The sequence below is a fragment of the Lipotes vexillifer genome, unplaced genomic scaffold, assembly GCF_000442215.2.
Source record: "Lipotes vexillifer unplaced genomic scaffold, Lipotes_vexillifer_v1.1 scaffold1685, whole genome shotgun sequence".
Taxonomy (NCBI): domain Eukaryota; kingdom Metazoa; phylum Chordata; class Mammalia; order Artiodactyla; family Lipotidae; genus Lipotes; species Lipotes vexillifer.
Window position 1 is genome coordinate 241316 of NW_006778103.1, and position 10023 is coordinate 251338.

Below are 10023 nucleotides of genomic sequence, written 5' to 3' on the forward strand. Positions count from 1 at the left end.
ACTTACCTGAGTAGGGAAAAAGAAAAAAAAAAAAACAGAGACAAAAAATAGGGGTGGAACTGCACCACTGAGAGGAAGGTGTGAAGGAGGAAAAGTTTCCACACACTAAGAAGCCCCTTCACTTGTGGAAATTAGGGGTGGGTCGGGAGAAAGCTTTGGAGCAAAGGAGGAGAGTGCAACAACAGAGGTGCAGAGGGAAAAGTGGAGAGATTCCCACACTAAAGATTGGTACCAACTAGCACTCACCAGCCTGAGAGGCTTCCCTGCTCTCCCACCAGGGTGGGTGGGGGCTTGGAGCTGAATCTCAGGCTTTGGAGGTCAGACCAGAGGGAAAGGACTGGGGTTGGCTGCATGAAGACAGCCTGAGGAGGCCTAGCACACCACAGCTAGACTGCAGGGAACCCAGGAAAAAGTCTGGAAATTCCAAAGAGTCAAGAGACCATTGTTTTGGGGTGCATGAGGAGAGATTCAGAACACCACCTAAAGAGCTTCAGAGCCCAGCGCGATACACAGCTGTCAGTGTAGACTCCAGAGACAGGCATGAAACGTTAAAGCTGCTGTTGCAGCCACAAATAATCCTGTGTGCAAGCATAGGTCACTATCCACACCACCCCTCCCAGGAGCCTCTGCAGCCCACCACTACCAGGGTCCTGGGAAAAAGGGACAAAATCCCCGCAAGAACACATGGCATGCTTCAGGCAGTTGCAATATCATGATGGCTTCCACCGCCTCAGGCTCACCCTGGATTCCATACCCATCCGTTCCCCCAGCCTGAGTGAGCTAGAGCTCCCTAATCAGTGGCTCCTTCAACCCTCTCCTGTCTGGGCAAAGAACAGACACCACAGAGTGACCTACATGCAGTGACAGGGCCAGATCCAAAGCTGAACCCCGGGAGCTGTGCGAACAGGGAAGAAAAAGGGAAATTTCTCTGTGCAGCCTCAGGAGAAGTGGATTAAATCCCCACAGCCAACTTGATGTCCCCTGCATTGGTGGAATACCTGAATAAAAAATGAATCATCCCAAGCTGAGGCAGTGGAATTTAGGAGCAATTGTAGATTTGGGGTTTGCTGCCTGCCACTGAATAGATTCTAATTTTTATGTTTATCTTAGTATAGGTTTTAGTGTTTGCTATCATTGTTGGATTTCTTTATTGGGTTTGTTGCTCTCTTCTTTTTTATATTTTACTTTTATTCTTTTAATTTAATAATATTTTAAAATTTCTCATTTTAATACGTTTATTTTATTTTATTTATGTTTTCTTTCTTTTTTTATCTCTCTTTTCTTCTGAGCTGTGTGGCTGAAGGGATCTTGGTGTGCTGACTCAGTGCCAGGCCTGAGCCTCTGAGGTGGGAGAGCCAAGTCAGGACATTTGATCACCAGAGACCTTCCAGCCACAGGTAATATCAATCAGGAATCGTTCTCCCAGAGACCTCCGTCTCAGTGCTAAGACGCAGCTCCACTCAACATCCAGCAAGCTTCAGTGCTGGAAACCCCATACCAAACAACTAGCATGAAAGGAACACAACCCCACCCATTAGCAGACAGGCTACCTAAAACCATAATAAGTTCAGAGACACCCCAAAACACACCACTGGATGCAGCCCTGCTTACCAGAAAGACAAAATCAAGCCTCATCCTTCAGAACACAGGCACCAGCCTCCTCCAACAGGAAGCTTACACATCCCTCTGAACCAATCTTACCCACTAGGGGCAGACATCAAAAACAATGGGAACTACTAACCTGCAGCTTGTGTAAAGGAGACCACAAACACAATAAGTTAAGATAAATGAGAAGACAGAGAAATATGCAGCACATGAAGGAGCAAAATAAAAACACACCAGACCAAATGAAGAGGAAATAACCAGTCTACCTGAAAAACAATTCAGAGTAGTGATAGTAAGGATGATCAAAACTCTTGGAAATAAAATGGAAGAAATATAAGAAACGTTTATAAAGAACCTAGAACTAAAGAGCAAGCAAACAATGGTGAACAACATAATAAATGAAATTTAAAATTCTCTAGAAAGAATCAATAGCAGAATAACTAAGGCAGAAGGATGGATAAGTAACATGGAAGATAAAATAGAGGAAATAACTACTGCAGAGCAGAATAAAGAAAACAGAATGAAACGAACTGAGGACAGTCTCAGAGACCTTGGGCACAATATTAAATGCAACAACTTTCTAATTACAAGGGTCCAAGAAGAAGAAGACAAAAAGAAAGGGACTGAGAAAACATTTGAAGAGATTATGGTTGAAAAATTCCCCAGTGTGGGAAAGAAAATAGTCAGTCAAGTCCAGGAAGCACAGAGAGTCCCATACAGGAAAAATCCAAGGAGAAACATGTTAAGACACATATGAATCACACGGCCAAATATTAAATATGAAGAAAAAATATTAAAATCAGCAAAGGAAAAGCAACAAATAATATAAAAGGGAATTCCCATAAGGTTAACAGCAGATATTTCAGCAGAAACACTGCAAGTCAGAGGATGTGCCAGGACTTATTTAAAATGATGAAATGGAAAAACCTACAACCAAAATTACTGTACCCAGTAAAGATCTCCTTCACATTTGATGGAGAAATTAAAACATTTACAGACAAGCAAAAGCTAAGAGAATTCAGCACCACAAAAGCAGCTTTACAACAAATGCTAAAGGAACTTCTCTAGGCAGGAAACACAAGAAAAGGAAAAGCTCTACAATAACAAATGCAAAATAATTAAAAAAAATAGTAATAGGAACAAATATATCGATAATTACCTTAAATGCAAATGGATGAAATGTTCCAATCAAAAGACATAGACTTGCTGAATGGATACAAAAGAAAAACCCTATATATATGCTGTCTATAAAAGACTCACTTCAGACCTAGGGACACATACAGACTGAAACTGAGGGGATGCAAAAAGATATTCCATGAAAATGAAAATCAAAAGAAAGCTGGAGTAGCAATTCACATATCAGATAAAACAGACTTTAAAATAAAGACAATAACAAGAGACAAAGAAGGACACTACATAATGTTCAAGGGATCAATCCAAGAAGCAGATATAACAATTGTAAATATCTCTGCACCCAAAATAGGAACACCTCAATACATAAAGCAAATGGTAGCAGCATAAAAAGGGGAAATTGAGAGTAACACAATCAGAGTAGGGGACTTTAACACACCACTTTCACCAATGGACAGATCATCCAAAATGAAAATAAATAAGAAAACACAACCTTTAAATGACACATTGAACAAGATGGACGTAATTGATATTTACAGGATATTCCATCCAAACACAAGAGAACAGACTTTCTTTTCAAGTGCTCATGAACATTCTTTGGGATATATCACATCTTGGGACACAAATCAAGCCTCAGTAAGTTTAAGAAAATTGAAATCATATCATGTACCTTCTCCGACCACAACGCTAGGAGAGTAGATATCAATTATGGGAAATATAACTGTAAAAAATACAAACATATGGATGCTAAACAATACACTACTAAATAACCAAGAAATTACTGAAGAGATCAAAGAGGAAATAAAAGAATACCTGGAAACAAATGACAATGAAAACAAGATAATCAAAAACCTATGGGAGGGCTTCCCTGGTGGCGCAGTGGTTGAGAGTCTGCCTGCTGATGCAGGGGACACGACTTCATGCCCTGGTCCGGGAAGATCCCACATGCCATGGAGCGGCTAGGCCCGTGAGCCATGGCCACTGAGCCTGTGCGTCTGGAGCCTGTGCTTCACAACAGGAGAGGCCACAACAGTGAGAGGCCCATGTACTGCAAAAAAAACCAAACAACAACAACAACAAAAAACCCTATGGGATTCAGCAAAAGCAGTTCTAAGAGGGAATTTTATAGCAATATAATCCTACCTCAAGAAAAAAGAATAATCTCAAATAACCAACCTAACCTTACACCTAAGCAATTAAAGAAAGAAGTGCAAACAAAACCCAAAGTTAGCAGATGGAAAGAAATCATAAAAATTAGATCAGAAATATATGAAAAAGAAATGAAGGATACAGTAACAAAGATGAATAAAACTAAAACCTGGTTCTTTGAGAAGATAAACAAACTTGATAAACCATGAGCCAGACTCATCAAGAAAAAAATGAAGAAGACTCAGATCAACAGAATTAGAAATGAAAAAGGAGAAGCAACAATGGACACTGGCGAAATACAAAGGATCATGAGAGATTACTACAAACAACTATATGGCAATAAATGGACCACCTGGAAGAAAAGGACAAGTTCTTAGAAATGCACAACCTTCCGAGACTGAATCAGGAAGACATAGAAAATACAAACAGACCAATCACAAGCACTGAAATTGAAAATGTGATTAAAATCTTGCAGCAAACGAAAGCCCAGGACCAGATGTCTTCTCAGGAGAATTCTACCAAACATTTAGAGAAGAGCTAACACCTATCCTTCTCAAAACCTTCTAAAATACAGCAGATGGAGGAACACTCCCAAACTCATTCTACGAGGCCACCATCACCCTGATACCAAAACTAGACAAAGATGTCACAAAGGAAGAAAGCTACAGGCCAATATCACATATAAACATAGATGCCCAAATCCTCAACAAAATAATAGCAAACAGAATCCAACAGCACATTAAAAGGATCATACACCATGATCGAGTGGGGTATAACCCAGGAATGCAAGGATTCTACAATATACACAAATCAATCAATGTGATACACCATATTAACAAACTGAATGATAAAAAACATATGTTAATCTCAGTAGATGCAGAGAAAGCTTTTGACAAAATTCAACACCAATTTATTACAAAAACCCTTCAGAAAGTAGGCATAGAGGGAACTTACATCAACATAATAATGGCCATATATGACAAAGCTACAGCCAACATTTTTCTCAATAGTGAAATACTGAAACCATTTTCACTAAGATCAGGAGCAAGACAAGGTTACCCACTCTCACCACTATTACTCAACATAGTTTTGGAAGTTTTAGCCACACCAAACAGAGAAGATAAGGAAATAAAAGGAATAAGGAAACTGTCACTGTTTGCAGAGGACATGATTCTATGCATAGAGAAACCTAAAGATGCTACCAGAAAACTACTAGAGCTTATCAATGAATTTGGTAAAGTAGCAGGATAAAAAAATAAATGTACAGAAAACTCTTACATTCCTACACAGTAATGATGAAAATTCTGAAAGAGATAAAGGAAATACTCCCATTTACTACTGCAAAACCTTCCTAAGGAGACAAAAGACCTGTATGCAGAAAACTATAAGACACTGATGAAATAAATTTTATGTCATCCAAACAGATGGAGAGATATACCATGTTCTTGCATTGGAAGAATCAACATTGTGAAAATGACTATACCACCCAAAGCAATCTATAGGTACAAAGCAATCCCTGTCAAACTACCAATGGCATTTTTCACAGAACTAGAAGAAATAAATTTAAAATTTGTATGGAAACACAGTAGACCCCCAATAGCCAAAGCAATCTTGAGAAAGAAAAATGGAGTTGGAGGAATCAGGCTCCCTGACTTCAGGCTATACTTCTAAGCTTCAGTAATCAAGACAGTATGGTACTGGCACAAAAACAGAAATATAGATCAATGGAACAGAATAGGAAGCCCAGAGATAAACCCACACACATATGGTCACCTTATAATTGATAAAGGAGTCAAGAATATACAGTGGAGTTCAGACAGCCTCTTCAATAATTGGTGCTTCGAAAACTGGACAGCTACATGTAAAAGAATGAAATTAGAGCACTCCTTAACACCATACACAAAAATAAACTCAAAATGAATCAAAGGTCTAAATGTAAGGCCAGACACTATAAAAGTCTTAGAGGAAAACATAGCCAGAACACTCTTTGACATAAATCACAGCAAGATCCTTTTTGACCCACCTCCTAAAGAAAGGGAAGTGAAAACAAAAATAAACCAATTTGACCTAATGAAACTTTTAAGCTTTTCCACACAAAGTAAACCATAAACAAGCTGAAAAGACAACCCTCAGAATGAGAGAACATATTTGCAAATGAAGCAACTGACAAAGGATTAATCTCCAAAATATACAAGCAGCACATGCACCTCAATATCAAAAACACAAACAACCCAATCTGAAAATGGGCTGAAGACCTAAATAGAAATTTCTTCAAAGTAAATATACAGATTGCCAACAAACACATTAAAGCATGGTCAGCATCACTAATCATTAGAGAAATGCAAATCAAAACTACAATGAGTTATCACATCACACTAGTAAGAATGGCCATCCTCAAAAAGTCTACAAACAATAAATGCTGGAGAGGGTGTGGAGAAAATGGTACCCTCTTGCACTGTTGGTTGGAATATATATTTATACAGCCACTATGGAGAACAGTCTGCAGGTTCCTTAAAAATTTAAAAATAGAACTATCATATGACCAAGCAATCCCACTACTGGGCATATACCCTGAGAAAACCGTAATTCAAAAAGAGTCATGTACCACAATGTTCATTGCAGCTCTATTTACAATAGCCAGGACATGGAAGCAACGGAAGTGTCCAACAACAGATGCATGGTTAAAAATATTTGGCACATATGTACAGTGGAATATTACTTAGTCATAAACAGAAGCAAAATTGAGTTATTTGTAGTGAGGAAGATGGACATAGAGACTGTCATATGGAGTGAAGTAAGTCAGAAGGAGAAAAACAAATACTGTATGCTAACAGATATATGCAGAATCTAAAAAAAAAAAAAAAATGTTTCTGAAGAACCTAGGGGCAGGACAGGAATAAAGACGTATATGTAGAGAATGGACTTGAGGACACAGTGAGAGGCATGGATAATTTGGGAGGAAGTAAGAGAGTGGCATTGACATATATACACGACAAAATGCAAAATAGATAGCTAGTGGGAAGCAGCTATATAGAACAGGGAGATCAGCTCCATCCTTTGTAACCACTTATAGGGGTGGGATAGGGAGTGTAGGAGGGAGATGTAAGAGGGAGTGGATATGTGGATATATGTATACCTATAGCTGATTCCCTTTGTTATATTGTGGAAACTAACACAACAGCTTAAGGCAATTATACTCCAATAAAGATGTTAAAAAAAGAATAAAAGAACACACTTAGGTGGCTTCCATATCTTAGCAACTGTGAATAATGCTACTATGAACATTGGGATTCATGTATCTTTTCAAATTAGTGTTTTTTTTTCAAGTTTCGTGGTTTTATTAACACAAACACAATGTGCAGCATGAGCTGTCTATTCATTTTCTTCACTGTTCAGCCTGGTATTGGGATTGGTGACTCTGATGGACAGCTGGGGTGCTCTTTTTGCAATGGCTTTGTGGTTCTTGGATAAGATATTGTGAATAATTTCAGCACAGTAAGATTTGTTGCACATCAGCAGCACTTCATGCTCCTTGATGTTGTGGACCAGGAACTTCCAGAAACTGCTAGGCAGCATGTGTTTGTTTTCTTGTTGCTCCCATAACTGATGTTGGGCATCAAGATCTGGCCCTCGAATCTCCTTCACACCCTGTTGTCAATGCCTCTGGGTTTCTGCCGGTTCCACTTTATTTTGATTTATCAGTCTGACTGGTGTTGGATGAACTTCTTGGTCCTCTGTTTGATGATCTTGGGCTTCATGAAGGATCTGAGAGCAGCCATGATGCTGAGTAGAAGATGGCTTCCACCCCCATAGGGAGTTCCAAGGAAGAGAGGGGCTCAAATTAGTGTTTTTGTTTCTTTCAGATATAAACCGAGGAGTGTGATTGCTGGGTAATATAGCAGTTCTATTTATAATTTTTTGAGAAACTGCTGTACTGTTTTACACAGTGTTTACACCAACTTACATTCCCAGCAACAGTGTACAAATGTTCCCTTTTCTCCACATACTCTCCAACATTTGTTATTTGAGTTCTTTTTGATGATAGCCATTCTGGCAGGTGTGAGGTGATATCTCATTGTGGTTTTGATTTGCATTTCCCTGATGATTAATGATGTTGAGCATATTTTCATCTGCCTGTTGACCATCTTCATGTTCTCTTTACAAATATATTTATTCAAGTCTTCTTATTATTAATCAGGTTGTTTGTTCTTTTGATGTTGAGCTATATGCACTGTTCATATATTTTGGTTATTAACCCCTTATCAGTCACATTACTTGCAAATATTTTCTCCCATTTGGCAGGTTATCTTTTTATTTTGTTGATATATTCCTTTGCTGTGCAAAAGATTTTATGATTAATTAGGTTCCATTTGTTTATTTTTGCTTTTATTTCCTTTTTTTAAAAGATAATTTCAAAAATATTGCTATAATTTATGTCAAAGACTGTCATCAAATGATCATACACCATGATCAAGTGAGCTTTATCCCAGGGATGCAAGGATTTTTCAATATCCACAAATCAATTAATGTGACATATCACATTAACAAATTGAAGAATAAAAATCATATGATCATTTCAATAGATGCAGGAAAAGCTTTTGACAAAATTCAACATCTATTTATAATTAAAATCTCTCCAGAAAGTGGGCATAGAGTGAACATACTTCAACACAATAAAGTTCAAATATGACAAACTCACAGCTAACATTATACTCAACAGTGAAAAGCTGAAAGCATTTTCTCTAAGATCAGGAACAAGAAAATTATCTTAAGAAATTAGAACAGAATTGGAGGAATCATGCTCCCTGACTTCAGACTATACTACAAAGCTACAGTAATTAAAACAGTGTGGTACTGGCACAGAAACAGACACATAGATCAGTGGAACAGAATAGACAGCCCAGAAACAAACCCATGCACCCATGGTCAATTAATCTATGACAAAGGAGGCAAGAATATACGATGGAAAAAATACAGTCTTTTCAATAAGTGGTGCTGGGAAAACTGATAGCTACATGTAAAAGAATTAAATTAGAACATTCTCTAATGCCATATACAACAATAAACTCAAAATTGATTAAAATTCTAAATGTAAGCCTGGAAACCATAAAACTAGAGGAAAGCATAGGCAGAACACTCTTTGGTTTCTTTAGATTTAGTGGCTAGGAAAAGCCTCTTTGAGGTGATATCGAAGCTGAGATATGAAGAAAAAAGATCTAGCTGTAGTAGCATTGGAGATAAAGAATGGAAGGTTGTTGGTACATTCTAGGCAGAAGTAAACAACTAACACCAAGTCCTTTATTTATTCAAATAATGAAACAAGGTCAGTGTGGCTGGACCATGGTGAGTGAAGGTTAGAATGATATGAGATCAGTTCATGGACTTTGGCAGAGAAAAGATCATAGAGGACATCGTAAACCAAAAGAAAGTCTTTGAATTCTATTTTGTTTCACAGCAAGTCCTTAGAAAAAATTGATCTAGAGAGTGATGTGGATACAGGACAGACATGAGCATTCCTGTTGTATTGACAGACAGTTTTTGGGAGAAGAGGTAAAATGCTGTATCCCACTTTCATGTGTGAAAGAAGTTTAAAACTCAATACAAAAACAAAAAAAAAAAGAAAAAAAAACCTCAGTACTGTTCACAGAATAGAACCTGAGATAGACAAATGTGACAGAGACAGAAAAGAGTTCCCCCACACAAGTAACCCTACCTACAACCTAACCTCTTAAATCTATTCCCCACACTGCTGACAGAGTAAAGTTTCTAAAATACTAATCTGAACATATCATTTCTCTACTTGTTTCTTCTTTGCTTTAATGATTTTCAAGGTCCATAATGATCTTTCTGGAGCATGCCTTTCTAGCATCTGTTCTCAATCTCATACTCCCTTTTCACTCCAGATGCCCCGGCCTACTTTCAATTTCCTATGTTTTCTTAGACGCTGATGACCCATAGTATATCACTTCCTTTGTTTGAAACACTTTTCAGTACTCCCTCCCTTAATTCAGCACAGATAAAAGCTTTCTCTGACCACTCCTGTTACCAAGGATGACAGTCACTATATTTAACAAGTAGTGTGGCACAAGCAGCAACCAATCAGAATAGATGCTGGTTACAGATGCTGGTTATACAGAT

At 38.0% G+C, this 10023-nt stretch overlaps 1 pseudogene; it reads right to left on the reverse strand.

The window, feature by feature from the left end:
• Positions 1-7257: 7257 nt before the first annotated feature.
• Positions 7258-7664, reverse strand: LOC103070534 (60S ribosomal protein L32 pseudogene; annotated as a pseudogene).
• Positions 7665-10023: the final 2359 nt, after the last annotated feature.